The 16,397-nt window shown below is 41.9% G+C and overlaps 1 protein-coding gene across 3 annotated transcripts in view; it reads left to right on the top strand.

The window, feature by feature from the left end:
- SMYD3 (SET and MYND domain containing 3) overlaps positions 1-16,397 on the top strand; it is a 749,543-nt gene that overhangs the window by 594,583 nt on the left and 138,563 nt on the right. The window lies entirely within an intron of this gene.

Genomic DNA, 16,397 nt, shown 5'->3' with positions numbered 1-16,397 from the left:
TCTCCAATGCATGAAAGTGAAAAGTGAAAGTGAAGTCTCTCAGTCGTGTCGCGTCCAACTCTTCGCGACCCCATGGACCGCAGCCTACCAGGCTCCTCCATCCATGGGATTTTCCAGGCAAGAGTACTGGAGTGGGGTGCCATCACCTTCTCTGAGCTTCCCACTAGTTATCTATTTAACACGTGATTATATATATATATATCAATCCTACTCTCCCAATTTGTCCCTCCCTCCCCTTGCAAGGGTTTTTTTAAGAGGTAAAAACATTTTCTGTTTTTTTACTTTCTTGGTACAACCAGAAAATAGTGGGATATTGAATAAGGAGGTTTTGATTGTCTTGAATGTCCACTTAACATACCATAGATGGGGATTATTTTTTATATCTTATAATACAAAGCATATTAAATGGCAATTTGAAGTCACATTGTATGTTTACTGTGTCTTGAACATTTGAACTTCCATTCCTGTGTTGTTTTCAGTAGAATCGTTTCCTAAAGAAAATCCCTTGTCTTGGTTGTCCCTGTCAGAATTGCATGCTAACATCTTTGGTCATGGTAGTGCAGTTTTTGTACTAACTTTGGTAATGTACTGTGAAAGAAAACTGAAAATTTTAATATATAGTGTGCTGCTGCTGCTGCTGCTGCTAAGTCACTTCAGTCGTGTCCGACTCTGTGTGACCCCATAGACAGCAGCCCACCAGGCTCCCCCGTCCCTGGGATTCTCCAGGCAAGAACACTGGAGTGGGTTGCCATTTCCTTCTCCAATGCATGAAAGTGAAAAGTGAAAGTCAAGTCGTTCAGTCATGTCTGACTCCCAGCGACCCCATGGACTGCAGCCCACCAGGCTCCCCAGTCCATGGGATTTTCCAGGCCAGAGTACTGGAGTAGGGTGCCATATGATATTAAATTGTGAATTAGTGAAATTTATAATGTAGTAACTTAACAATATTTGAAGATACTGGTACTTAATATCCTATTAAGAAAAATTTGCCTTCAAATTTTAAGCTGGAAAGTCACCAGAATAACTGTTTTAGGAAAGAATCACAATGACATGATTTTTCAGATTTTAAGAATTGTGCGCAAATTGAAATATCTGTGTACTAATCCTCAAAATAGCCAAGAAGATCTCTATTATTTTTTTTAAAAAAATGCTTGATTTCTGTGCTGGATTCCAGTCCATTGTGTACCTATCTTGGGCAAGGCATTCTTCCTCTCTGATTTTTTATGTCATCTGTTACACAAAGGAGGGTTGTATTAAGACTCCATCATCTTAAGGCCCCTTCTGGCTCTATTACCCCTTATTTCTATGAAATATTTCCTAGTGGAAGTGAGTAGAATATATATTTAGATGAGAATATAAACTTGATTTCAATTAGTTCATCAGTTATATTTTCAAGTTTCTATTTGAGAATTTTATTTTGTTTAGCGATATAAACATTCCTTCTGAATTCTCTATACTGTTTATTTGATTTGAAAAATATAAAGGTGAATTCAACTTAGTGCATCCCCAAAAGAGCATACATTCAAAATTAATTCAGTCAAAAATTATATTTACTTCAGGTCTTAGATTTAAAGTTTTCAAGCTTATTTTTCTGCTTTTCTTGGAACCTAGAAAATTCATCTCAACAGGTTTCTGCATCAAGTAATATTTATTATGTGCCTACATCTGCATGTTACTGGACTTGCCTGGTGTCGTATTTCAGGAAGGCAAGAGGCCTTTTAATAGCAGGGGTAATTTTCATTTGTGGAGTTAGCTGTCATTTGTAATCAGCGACAACTTAATTTCTGGAAGAAATAAAACTTACCTTCTTGAGAAGGTTTTGGAATGATTTGGCTTGTGCAGGTCAAAATCCAAGGCAATAGGAACAGAACAGATGAAATGGAACTGATTGTTTCCGTAAGTTCATGGATAGTACCTAGTATGCTTCCCTGGATGTCACATGTTTTATTGCAAAAGAAAAAGCTGTGTTTACTTTCCATGTCACTTTCTTTCCTAATACCTGTTACATATGATCTTTCTTTTAAAACACGTCGATCTACTCACAGCCCTCTTGCCTCATTCCTAGGTTATTGAAATAGACCCTAAATGGTCACCTGACACTCAAATTTCTTTCTCTTTCATGTGTCTTTTACATGGTTTCAGAGTAAGTTTTCTGAAACAGCACTACTTCCATGCTGTTGCTTTATTCAGAATTTTTAAAAGTATTTAGCATTATCTTTAGTCTTCAAGATAAACTTCAAACTCAGCATGGCATTCACTGTCCTCCAGGATCATGACCCAGGGTCCAGCCTACCTTGGTTTCTTTTTTCTCTTTTCCTTTTCCCTCTCTTCCCTTCTTCAGTTATCTGATCTAACTTGATTAATCTAATTATAACCTTCCCCCATCTAAAAGATTCTGAAGTGGCTTTCAGGCACACATGCGTACATGATACACATGTATGCAGTAATATATACCTGCATAAGCCATATAACAGATACATTTTATATTGATTTGTGAAATAAGTGACAAAAAATCAGATAAAACCAAGTTAGAACCCAGAATGCATGCCATATGATCCTGTATAGTGATAAGAAATAAATTACAAATTTGCTCTGAATTTCTCAGCAGCCAAACATCTGTGTACTGATCCTCAAAATAGCCAAGAAAATCTCAATTATTTAAGAAAAAAAGAAAAGTGCTCTATTTCTGTGCTGAATTCCAGTTCATCGTGTATCTATCTTGCACAAGGCATTCAGCCTCTCTTGATTTTTTTCTACCTGTAATACAAGGGAGTTGTATTAAGACTAATTTCAAAATGCACAGTACCTGGAAGACTGGACACATACATGCTCCTCAGCTGAAGCAGTTTTTTCCTTTCTCTGAGGCCCCCGCCATGGGTCCCACTGAGACTGACTGATCAATATCCTTGTCCAGACATCCACAAAGATTTAAACAGCTGACTTTTATAATATTCTTCAGTGTGGCTGATTGACATAATTTCACATTGTAGCTTAATCAAAGAAGTAAGGAAGGTGAAAATTTATGTAATCTAGGTTCTTTATCTCTCTGGCTTACTTCATTCCAAGAGTAAAACTTATAGAACTATATAGAAGAAAGCAAAGATTGCATATCCTTCAAGTAGTCCTTTATTATTTCTTATAGTCTTTTAATTAAAAAAAAATTTATTAAAAGTCAAAGTACTAGACCCCCATTGAAAACCTTAGTACATGCTCTCTCCTGCTGCTCCCCAAGTCTTGCCCCCTAGAGGTGCCCCATTTCAGCTTCTGGCTTTATTCTATGTTTCTAAAACTAAAGCGCCCTTACATCACATGCTATTTTGCTATTGGGTTGCTTTAATGACTTTTTTATTTGCAGGATTTCAAATTTGCTTTTTATTCCCAATCTTCCAGTTTAGGTTTTATTGCTACATGTTTCTGTTCTGTAATTTCTTATTCATGTCCAGTACGTGCCTCTCTGTTAGCTATCTATTTGCACATCCTAAAGTCTTGGTCGTTCAGTGCTATAGTTCAGTTTCCTGGAGTGAAATCACATTCGGATTCTTCATCTTTTATTTTTGTTGAGTATCTGCCTTAGCCTTGCGTTTTGCTGTGTGTTTTGGAATTCTGTGTGGCAGGCCCGTTTTTAGTGGGACGTCTTCTTCTTTTGTTCTTTTTCCTCCTTCTCTGCGCATCTGCGCTCTCGTAGCTTTCTGCTTGCCTCCCTCAGGCCCCAGCTCAGAACCAGACTTCATGGCGTTTTAAATGTGGACCACAGTGATGTTGAGATTGCAGACCTGGTTACTTAGGCGACAGGCATCTGACTCTGTACCCGGAGAGACTCTATGTGTGTCTACTAGGCTTTCCAGGGCCAACAGTTCCTGTAAATATTTATCCCCAGGAAACATGTCATCATCCTATATTTTCAGCCTCTTTTCATAACCAGGGAAGATTCACCCTTGCCTTTAAGCTCACCTTTGTCTGTGAAACACTTTTCTCTCTTAACCATTGGGACTAAATGCGTGTCTGTGACTGCCAGCTTCCAGACCTGAGGCTCTGGCTTCGGTTTTTCTGACTGCTTTGCATTTCTGTTACTGGTCCAGAAGAGATGTTGATCTTGTTTTTGAATTAGTAAAGCCATTTTTGTTTCTCTTTTTATAGTTTACTTATCATTACTATCACTTTGGAGTAGAGGTGAGCACCTCCAAGTCTGAACTTACACCATCTTGTTGGAAGCCTGCTGTTCGCTTCTCATAGCTAAGAATTCAAGTCTTTGGCAGCGGAAGAAAATATGAGGATAAACAATGATCTAATTCTCCCGAGGGCTTCCAAACATGTGTGCACTTTTCCTGGTACCAGCCTGTCTGCGAAGCAGGGATCTGTGTCTTGTATCACTGGGCCTTCTATGGACAGAGAGTTGAGCAGAGTCATTCTGAAAGTATATCCATTTCAAAAATAGTTTAAAAGATGGTTCTGTAGGGGAAACACCCTCAGAGACTCCTCATTCCTTGATACTACGATTCTAAGTTCACTTGCTCTTATTTTCTCCTGTGGGGTTTCCCTGATGGTCTGCCATGCAGAAGACACAGGATTCACAGGTTCAGTCCCTGGGCTGGGAAGATCGCCCGGAGGAGGGAAATGGCAACCCACTCTAGTATTCTTGCCTGGAGAATCCCGTGGACAGAGGAGCCTGGTGGGCTACAGTCCAAAGGGTCTCAAAGAGTCAGACACGACTGAGCAACTATGCACACACATTTTCTCCTATAGAAATAAAGCAATGTCTTTGGTAATCATTTCAGTTTCTTTTCAGAGACTCCCTTTTCTTGGGTCTCTCTGAAGCCCTCCACAACCTCTGTGGGTTACAGAGCCCAGCGTCCCTTAGAGACACGGCTAGTGCTGGTGCCAGGCAAGTGCAGCCTTGGTTCCTGTATGTGCTGCGCTGTCCCTGCCCTGTCACTGCTAAACTGGAAAAACTGGGGAGAAGAGGCAGGCTTGACCCAAAGGGAGGAACAAGGATTGTCTGAAGAAGGAGTAAAGGATGTAGAGTTAAAGCTGTATTCAAAGGAAATGAAAGTTTTCTACCCAGGAAAAGGTTTTTATGGTAACTTGAGTCTTTTTGAAATATGAGCAATTACTGAAAGGTCATTAGAAAACCAAGATTATATATATATATATATATATATATATATATATTTGCTGCCTTCTTCTATTTTGCTAAATTGATTGTAAGCAGAAATGCCTCATGGTAGGAATGATGAGCCCATTCAGCTCTGAATTGTTTTTTATTTCAAGTTTTAACAATCTAAGTAGAATGTGTTTCCTGTTTCTAAAGTTTTCATCATAACAGAATTACATTATCTTCAGAAGATTAGCACGATTTGGTAGGAAACTGAAGGAAAGAGAGAGAAAGAGTGTGTTGTGCATGTGTGTGTGTGATAAGTTTTTAAGTAATAAAACCTAACACTACTATATGTTACCTGTCTTGTTTCTCCAAACACCCAGAAGAATGGTTTTTCCAAAAATGGCTGTAAAAATGTTAAAGTGAGGAAAGGGGTTGATTGGCTTCATAATCATCTAACCCCACATGCAGCGTCTCTGTGAATGCCAGGGCAAGGCTTCTGGGTATGGCACAGTGGGCATAGCAGGCTGTGAAATATACCCTGTAGCTATGGCATTAGCCCTGGGGTGTGCTGTTTCCATATCACAGGTCACAGCGCTTCAACACTGACTCCCCCCCAGAGACCATATGGCTCTGGTTTATCCAAAAGCCCACCCCAAGGGTAAGAAGAGGGTTTTGCCACAATTTGTGGGAACATGAATGCCATCTCACAACCTTTACAGTTCTTGCATACAAATTCTTTTCTCCGGGCTTTTGGTGTAGAAGCAGCTCTGGCTTGGGGAACGGATTCAGTGGTGGCAGTTCCTGTGACAAGGAAGTATGTATTCTGTGTCCTGGGCACATTACCTCACTCAGCACGTGGCACATGGTGCTCAAGGAGCGCTGCGGAGTGAAGTGGTGGTGGTTGTTTAGTCCCTAAGTCGTGTCCGACACTTTGCAACCCCACGGACCCTTCCAGGCTGCTCCTTCCATGGGATTTCCCAGGCAAGGATACTGGAGTGTGTTGCCATTTTCTCCGGTGGATTTTCCCGACCCTGCGTTAGCAGGTGGATTCTCTACTGCTGAGCCAACAGGGAAGCCCTAGAGTGAGGTACTCTTCCTCAAAGCATAGAATCATCATAATTTTGTCTACTCAAGCTTCGGGGCTCTCACTGTGTGCCGGGCATGATTATATACCTCCTCTCACTTAATCTCCATCATCTTATAAGAGGGTGGTTGCTCTCCTTCACACTTTGCAGATGCAGTAACTTCAGGAGCTACATTCTTAATTGCTCCACTGTATTTTCTCTGTAATTTCATTAATAGTATATACATTTTCCCTCTCTTAGATTTTAAAAATGGGAGTATGATTTGCGCCCATTAAAATTCACTCTTTTTACTGCACAGTTCTGAGTTTTGACAAATACATGCCGTTTGCCTCACCACAACTACCCAGATACAGATCAATCCCAACCCTTCCCCAGATTCGCCTGTAACTGCTTTAAAGTCAGCCTCCACCCCCACCTCCAGCCCCTGCTAACCCCTGCTCTGCTGTCACTAGAGCTTAACCTTTTCCAGAATGTCATATAAATTGATCCTAACAGCCATTTGATTCTATCTTCCTTCATTTAGAATGATGCATTTGATACTCAGCCATGTTATTTTTACATGCATGTAAATTTATAATCTCAGTATTTGGTTTATTGTCAAGTTGTAATCTATTATGCAGCTGTCCCACAGTTTATCTATTTACCAATTGAAGGGTGTTTGGGTTCTGTTCCAATTGGTGGTGATTATCAATGAAGCCACTTTAAACATTCATATGTAGGCTCTTCACAGCTATTTGTAAGGCCTCCCCAGACAGCCATTTTGCTTTTTTGCATTTCTTTTCCATGGGGATGGTCTTGATCCCTGTCTCCTGTACAGTGTCACGAACCTCAGTCCATAGTTCATCAGGCACTCTTATCTATCAGATCTAGTCCCTTAAAAATATTTCTCACTTCCACTGTATAATCATAAGGGATTTGATTTAGGTCATACCTGAATGGTCTAGTGGTTTTCCCTACTTTCTTCAATTTCAGTCTGAATTTCATGATCTGAGCCACAGTCAACTCCCGGTCTTGTTTTTGCTGACTGTATAGAGCTTCTCCATCTTTGGCTGCAAAGAGTATAATCAGTCTGATTTCGGTGTTGACCATCTGGTGATGTCCATGTATAGAGTCTTCTCTTGTGTTGTTGGAAGAGGGTGTTTGCTATGACCAGTGCGTTGTCTTGGCAAAACTCTATTAGCCTTTGCCCTGCTTCATTCCATATTCCAAGGCCAAATTTGCCTGTTACTCCAGGTGTTTCTTGACTTCCTACTTTTGCATTCCAGTCCCCTATAATGAAAAGGACATCTTTTTCGGGTGTTAGTTCTAAAAGGTCTTGTAAGTCTTCATAGAACCGTTCAACTTCAGCTTCTTCGGCGTTATTGGTTGGGGCATAGAATTGGATTACTGTGATACTGAATGGTTTGCCTTGGAAAAGAACAGAGATCATTCTGTCGTTTTTGAGACTGCATCCAAGTACTGCATTTCGGACTCTTTTGTTGACCATGATGGCTACTCCATTTCTTCTGAGGGATTCCTGCCCACAGTAGTAGATATGATGGTCATCTGAGTTAAATTCACCCATTCCAGTCCATTTTAGTTCGCTGATTCCTAGAATGTCGACATTCACTCTTGCCATCTCTTGTTTGACCACTTCCAATTTGCCTTGATTCATGGACCTGACATTCCAGGTTCCTATGCAATATTGCTCTTTTCAGCATCGGACCTTGCTTCTATCACCAGTCACATCCACAACTGGGTATTGTTTTTGCTTTGGCTCCATCCCTTCATTCTTTCTGGAGTTATTTCTCCACCGATCTCCAGTAGCATATTAGGCATCTACCGACCTGGGGAGTTCCTCTCTCAGTATCTTATCATTTTGCCTTTTCATACTGTTCATGGGGTTCTCAAGGCAAGAATACTGAAGTGATTTGCCATTCCCTTCTCCAGTGGACCACATTCTGTCAGACCTCTCCACCATGGCTGTATATTGTCACCCTGCTTATTTAACTTATATGCAGAGTACATCATGAGAAACGCTGGGCTGGAAGAAGCACAAGCTGCAATCAAGATTGCCAGGAGAAATATCAATAACCTCAGATATGCAGATGACACCACCCTTATGGCAGAAAGTGAAGAAGAACTAAAGAGCCTCTTGATGAAAGTGAAAGAGGAGAGTGAAAAAGTTGGCTTAAAGCTCAACATTCAGACAACAAAGATCATGGCATCTGGTCCCATCACTTCATGGCAAATAGATGGGGAAGCAGTGGAAACAGTGTCAGACTTTATTTTTTTGGGCTCCAAAATCACTGCAGGTGGTGACTGCAGCCATGAAATTAAAAGACGCTTACTCCTTGGAAGGAAAGCTATGACCAACCTAGATAGCATATTCAAAAGCAGAGACATTACTTTACCAACAAAGGTCCATCTAGTCAAGGCTATGGTTTTTCCAGTGGTCATGTATGGATGTGACAATTGGACTGTGAAGAAAGCTGAGCGCCGAAGAACTTTATGCTTTTGAACTGTGGTGTTGGAGAAGACTCTTGAGAGTCCCTTGGACTGCAAGGAGATCCAACCAGTCCATTCTGAAGGAGATCAGTCCTGGGTGTTCTTTGGAAGAAATGATGCTAAAGCTGAAACTCCAATACTTTGGCCACCTCATGCGAAAAGTTGACTCATTGGAAAAGACTGATGGTGGGAGAGATTGGGAGCAAGAGGAAAAGGGGACGACAGAGGATGAGATGGCTGGATGGCATCACCAACTCGATGGACGTGAGTCTGGGTGAACTCTGGGAGTTAGTGATGAACAGGGAGGCCTGGCATGCTGCGACTCATGGGGTCGCAAAGAGACACAACTGAGCGACTGAACTGAACTGATGTAGGTTTTTGTGTGAATATAAATTTTCATTTCATTTGGGTAAATAGGAGTAGGATTGCTGGGTCGTGCAGTAAATATATGTTAAACTGTATAAGAAATTGCCAACCTGTTTTCTAAAGTAGCTGTACCATTTTGAATTTCCCACCATCAGTGAATGAAAGCTCCAGTTACTTCACTTCCTTGCCAGCACTTGATTTTATCAGTTTTGTTTTTGTTTTTAATCATTCAAATAGACGTATAGTTAATTTCACTTTCTGGCTTTAATTTGCATTTTTTAATGGCTAATGGGGCTTCCCAGGTGGCGCTAGTGGTAAAGAACCCACTTAATAAAGGCAACATAAGATATGTGGGTTCAATCCCTGGGTTGAGAAGATCCCCTGGGGGAGGGCATGACAACCCACTCCAGTAGTCTAGCCTGGAGAAACCCCCTTGGACAGACTGATGATTTATTATTTTCATGTGCTTATTTGCCATCTGTATAACTTATTTGGTGATATACTTGTTCAAATCTTTTGCCCATGTTAAAAGTTAGGTATTTTCTTCTTGAGTTTTGAGAGTTCTTTATCCTGCATCCAAGTCTTTTATTAGATACATATTTCAGAAAATGTTTGTCCTTGTCTGTGACTTGTGTTTTAATTCTCTTGAAAGAGTATTTTGAAGGGTGGAGGTTTTTATTTTATTTATTTTATTTTTTGGGTGGAGGTTTTTAATTTTACTGCCATTCAGTTTTCATTCTCTTTCTTTAACAAATCTGTCTTCTGATGGTATATCTAAGAAATCTTTGCCTAACCCAAGAGAATAAAGATTTTTCTGTGTCTTCTATTAGAAATTTTATAGTTTTAGGCGTGATCCATTTTTTAGTTAATTTTTATATGTAGTACAGGGTTTGTTTGTTTATTCATTTATTTTTGGCAAATGGATGCCCCATTATTCCAGTAGCATTTGTTGAATCAATATCTTATGTAAGACAATAGTATATCATAGAAAGGGTGCAGTATTAGGTATTGGAGTAGTTGAGCTCTAGTCCTGGAACACCTACTCGGATCACTGGTGACGCTAGGTAGAGGTCAAATCTGAATGTTGGGTAACAGGGCAGTTGACTACATGCTTTAGAGGCATGCAGAGTCTGCTGCCTCCTAACTGTTCGATGTTGGCAGGTCTCCCTGTAATAGTCCCTAGTTTTTCCTTTTGTAAGATGAGAATAATCCATATCTGGCAAAGCTGCTTGGAGGGTTCAATTAGATAATGTAAGTCTAGCTCAGGAGGTGGTATTTCCTCAGTGATGGTGGCTATTATTGTTATCAAGTTGTCTGAGGAAAGAGTCTAAATGGAAAGTTGTAGGAATTACAGCATCTGCTGTTCCCATCATTTGCTGATCAGATTCCCCGAATTGCTCACCTAATCTTCTTGACAGCTTTTGAAGTCTTCCTGCTCCAACTTTTAGTCATCTTTGCCTGCTTCCTTCCCCTTTTTTGTTCCTAATGCCTTCTGTTTGGCTCCAGTGATCCCTGTGTCGTGGTGATTAGTACTTTTCACTCTTGTATTCACCCTGTGATACCCCGCCCACCCCTGCCTGGGTGCTCCCTCCTGAGAAGGGAGCTGACCTGTGTCCAGGCTGAGGCATCTCACGACCCTTCATCACATGTGACCCTGTTCATTCCCACATTTCCTGACGAGGCTCACACTGAAGGGTGTGTGGCTGGGCTGTATGTAGGGGTGTGGGGCATGTGCAGGGAGGAGAGAAGGGAGGCGGCTGTCTGAATGAGTGGGAAGACAGCAAAGACAGCAGGAGTGACGCCGGCCAGAGTGACCTGCAGGCCATTCCTCCCCTTCCCCCCAGATCCCGGGACAAACCAGATGTCATCCTGGCTCTTTCCTCAAGTTCCCTCCCAGAGGAGATGCTGCTGCTTTTAGGATTTAGCACGTGGGAATTCTTCCTTTCTGAGTGTGACTACACTTGGAATCTTTTGCCCACGATGAAGCAGAAATCATGGAACTCCGTGGGAACAGAGGCCAGACAAGACTTCCCTTGCCACTGATTTCTCACTACAGTGCAGAGGAGTGTCTTCCATCCTCCCTCAGCCCTGAGCCTAAGAATAGGCCTCCTCAGCAGTCACAGCAGCTCAGGGCTCCAGAGTGGGTGAGACCAGCTACTCTGCAGGGCAATGGGCAAGGGTTGTGCCTAAAACCTGTAGCTGGCTCATGGGAAGATGGGGTATTCTCATTCCTTCAATTGTAATAATCTGTGTAGAAATTAAGAGAATATGATGCCACTCAAAAATAACTTTTATTTATTTAATTTGCAAAGTACATTTCCCCCCTGTATCTATTTGCTGGGCACAACAGCAGACTTGAAGGCTAAGACTTTTTATCCATGGCACCTGCCCAAAGCCCTTAAAATATGACGTGCTTGACTTCCCAAACCTTTGGAATCCTGTGGGTCTCTGTCACACAAACTTCCAGTGACATCTCACCGTGGTGATATGGGAAGAAGCAGACTAAATAGTGAATTTCATGGTAACTCCTTGGGGCTCACTATTTGTGTAGTTATAGACAGGTAAAGAATCTGCCTGCAGTGTGGGAGACCTGGGTTCAATCTCTGGGTCAGAAAGATCCCCTGAAGAATTGAATAGCAACCCACTTCAGTATTCTTGCCTGGAGAATCCCATGGACAGAGGAGCCTGGTGGGCTACAGTCCATGAAGTTACAGAGTTGGACATGACTGAGCGACCAAGCAGCAGCAGCAGACAGGCCCCTGCGGCAACACCGCCTCCATAAAGGGGTGAAGCTTGGGAAATGGTGTCATTGGTGAGTCCAGGAGAATGTGTGATGCGGCTCTGTGAGTTGTGGTTGGGGGCTACCAACTGTGGTTCCACTTTCTTAGACCCTTTGAGAAGTAGCTCTAGGGCTCCAGGTAAATACGGCATGTTGTATGTGTTTCTGCATTTCTCCACACTCTTACCCCAAAACCTGCTGAAATGATGCTAAGATTGGGCTTTCCCTACGTATTGTTGAGTGCATACTTTCAGAGCCTAAAAGAGGCACAAGAAAGCATGCTTTTTACTTAGATCCATAAACAAATATCACAAAAGGCTAGTGATATGTCAGAAGGTGTCAGTTCAGTTTGAATAGCTGGAAGAAACATTAGGCATCTGCTTCAATACCTTCCTTTTACAGAGAGTAAAAGTGACCTGGATAGTGAGTGATGTTAGAGAGTCAGGACCAGAAAACCCAGGGATGCTAACTCTGGGACGATACCCTTTTGATGAGGCGCTGTGGGTACTGTACCTGGGCGTCGGGGCAAAGGTAAAGGTTAAAAGAGTAAGTTGGCTAGAAGTTCCCCTCTGACTGTTTTTCTTGCAAGATCACTTCCATTTGTTCACTCATCTTGAAGTGCTTAAAATAATATCTTTATCCAATTTCTCATCTCCTTTGGATGACAGAACTCTAGAAATAAAAACAGAAATATATATATATATTAGATTGTTTTTGTATTGTTTAGATAGATTGTTTTACCACTGGGTAATTTAGTGTATTTTAATTGTAATGCGTGTCCAAGACCAAGAATGAATGTTCGCTAATGCTTCCACTAACCACCCAGGAGGATGAGATTCGGTTGAGCCTGTAAAAGACTAAACCACGAGCCGCTAGTGGTGCATCTGAGGAACCAAGACACACTCTGCAACAAGCACTGTGATTTCCAGGAAGTCTTTTCTGTTCCAAGCCTGAGCATTAATTCTCAGGAAATCAGGCTTCTGGTATTGCTTAGGACTTAGGAGTGGACTTGTCTCCTTTTTCGCTTCTCTCTCATCCACAGTCACCATTTATCGCCAATCTTTCAGCAAACCTGCATGAATGTTTACTGCCCTCCTTCCTTTTTTCCCCCTTTCTTTCTTCCTCTCCCAAGTATTTAATGAAATAAGGCTTGTAATACACCAACTATGGTAATCCTAAGAGAAAAAGACCTCCCCTTCCCGCACATTCTAGTGTGGACACAGACATCAGATACACAGTTCTGTCAGTACAGCAGTTATCTGAATGGAAGCCTGTTTCAAGTGCAGTGGGAAAAAGGAAAGGAAAAACAAATAACCCTGCACAGTCGGAGGAGACTTCACAGAAGAGGTGGTATTGACCTGAGATATAAAGGCTGTAAGGTGTTTTCCGTGAGGCAGGTTCAGAGGGAGCATTCCACACCGAGGGCACACCCTGGGAAATGTCCTGGAGGTTTGGAGAGTGTAGCGTGTCATCGTTGTTCAGTTGCCAAGTCGTGTCTGGCTCTTTGCAACCCCATGGACTGCAGCACGCCAGGGCTCTCTGTCCCTCACCGTCTCCTGGAGTTTGCCAAGTTCATGTCCATTGAATTAGTGATGCCATCCAACCATCTCATCCTCTGTCATCCCCTTCTCCTCCTGCCCTCAATCTTTCCCAGCATCAGAGTCTTTTCCAGTGAGTCAGTTCTTCTCATCAGGTGGCCAAAGTTTTGGAGCTTCAGCTTCAGCATCAGTCCTTCCAATGACTATTCAGGGTTGATTTCCTTTAGAATTGACTCGTTTGATCTCCTTGCTGTCCAAGAGATTTCTCTACAGTCCTCTCCAGCATCACAGTTTGAAAGCATCAATTCTTTAGCACTCTGCCTTTTTTATGGTCCAGCTCTCACATCTGTATCAGGAAACTGCATATTATTCAGTGTTCCTGGAGGATAAAGGTTGGTAAGGGTAGTGACTGGGGGCAAGGGGAGAGGTAAACCAGGCGAAGAGTTTGGATTTTCATTACAGAGTGATGGGAAGCCATTAAAGAAAGTGAGAGTTGGCTTTGACCAGCAGCAGCCAGGAAAAATATAATCGTGTGTGTAGAAATAAAAAAGTCAGAAACTAGTCTACAAAGGAAAATCAGAAACTCTCAAAACAGGTGAGGAAATTAGTGAGGTTCTTATACTATTACATCCAGAAGAAGGGCTTTTTGAAGGCTGCTGTTGCATGTTTGTGATGGTGTTACTGAGTCAAGCTTACTCTGCTTGCTGCACAACAGGCCAATAATTGGGTGACGAGGTGTTAAGGCAAGGAATAATGACTTTATTCGGAAAGCTGGGTGTCCAACAAGATGGTGGACTGGGGTCTTAGACTACCCTTTTAAGGGGTCTGGATGCTAGTTCCTTTTATGCAACAGAAGGGGAGGAGGTGAGGAAGTAAAGTAAAAAGGCCATAAATCCTGCAAAATATCTCTTGATTTGGCCAGCCTCTGGGAAGGGATGTGTTAATTTCTTCTTTCCTGAAGCCATTCACAGCTGGGCAGGGTCTGGGTGTTTCCTTGTGATCCCAACGAGGGTACTTTAGTTTAACATTCAGGCAGAAAGGCCATTATGTATGCTTACAGCTACAGACAGCATCTTTTTAGTGAGTATAGTAACAAAAGCAAGGGAAAGCCAAGGTTAAAGTAAAAGAAGCAGATCCAATATGGAGTCAGATTTTGTTCTTACCTGACTTTTTCCCTCCCCACCACCCCAGAGAATGAGATGTCATTGGGTGCAGTTAATATCAGGGGATATGGCAGCTGGTCTATTTCAGATACTCATCTGCTTACAGGCTGTTTCTGGGTGCTTCAGTTAAAGACTAGCATGTTTACCAATTGTGCTGAGTATTAATTGCTGAGGAGAGGGTGTGATGGTTCTCTGAACTAGAACTGTACTTCTCGGTAATTAGGATATTGTATTGCTTCAGATGCAGACATCAGCATGTCTGCTGTTCTCCTTCAGCATGTATTGCCCAGGCATTTTCAGACCCTGAGAACTCTTAAAAAGTAAAGAAAGATGTGAGCTTTCTGTCTCTCCGTTTTTGATATGTAAATTGAACCCTGAAATTGTTAAAGCATTGATAATGCTTTCCTGTCCATGAAATTAAAATTTGAAAGCTGCAGCTAAGGGCTCATAAAAACAATTGTCCCCACATTTGTCATTAAACCCTTTTATGCAATAAATTTGCGTGTCCTTAATTTAGAATCATCTTGCTTTTTTTCAGAATTTAGTCAATGTTTGCGTTTTTTTCAGTGTCGTCTTATGCTAATTTATTTATTTATTGTGCTTCTCAAAATGAAACACAGAAAGCAGCAGCCAATTAATAAATTATGTTTTCTGCAAATGAAATAAAGACATGTTAATCATTTCTAAACAATTAGGCCGCATTCAACATGGAGAGTTCCTCAGTGGGAATGGCACACACCTTCAGAAGATGAGAAAAACTCCCTGAGTTTGACGTCATGTCAGTGACTATCTACTTTTTTACAACTGTGTCTTGTTATGAATAAGGTCAATGAAAGTCGTGGTAAGAATTGTGCAGACTAACCGCCTTAATTACATAGCATTGCCTTTCAAGCTCAACAAAAGGCCCAGGGCAGCTCTCTTCTGAAGCTGGAAGTCGTCATGTCCAGCAGCCATAACTTATAAAAGGGACAAGAAGAACCTCCCATGTCCTCAGAGAAGCAGAAGTGCTGTAGAAAAATAAGATTGTAAGGGAAGATAAGGGAACAGGACTCTTTAGCCTGCAGGGGAAGGGGCAGGACTGCATCCAGGCTGGGCGACCTTCAGTGGTAACTAAGCCTGGGGAAATAGACTTCAATTGCAAGTGTTTGGATTAGACAGGGCTCCCCCGGTGGCTCAGTGGTAAAGAACCTGCCTGGCAGTGCAGGAGACAAGGGTTTGATCCCTGGGTGGGGAAAATCCCCTGGAGTAAGAAATGGCAACCCATTCCAGTACTCTTGCCTAGGAAATCCCATGGACAGAGAAGCCTGGAGGGCTACAGTCCATGCGGTTGCAAAGAGTTGGACACGGCTGAGCGACTAAACAGCAACCACAGTGACCTTTGGATTAGATGTACTGACCTTCCAAACTTTTTTTTTTTTTTATGGGATCCTCTTTTTCTTTTTTTTTTTTTAATTTTATTTCATTTTTAAACTTTACATAATTGTATTAGTTTTGCCAAATATCAAAATGAATCCACTACAGGTACACATGTGTTCCCCATCCTGAACCCTCCTCCCTCCCCATACCATCCCTCTGGGTTGTCCCAGTGCACTAGCCCCAAGCATCCAGTATCGTGCATCGAACCTGGACTGGCATCTCATTTCATACATGATATTTTACATGTTTCAATGCCATTCTCCCAAATCTTCCCACCCTCTCCCTCTCCCACAGAGTCCATAAGACTGTTCTATACATCACTGTCTCTTTTGCTGTCTCGTTCACAGGGTTATTGTTACCATCTTTCTAAATTCCATATATATGTGTTAGTATACTGTATTGGTGTTTTTCCTTCTGGCTTACTTCACTCTGTATAATAGGCTCCAGTTTCATCCACCTCATTAG

Source organism: Bos mutus, chromosome 16 (genome assembly GCF_027580195.1).
Source record: "Bos mutus isolate GX-2022 chromosome 16, NWIPB_WYAK_1.1, whole genome shotgun sequence".
Lineage (NCBI taxonomy): Eukaryota > Metazoa > Chordata > Mammalia > Artiodactyla > Bovidae > Bos > Bos mutus.
Note: the sequence above shows the minus strand (reverse complement) of the source record. Positions and strands in the feature narration are given on the sequence as shown.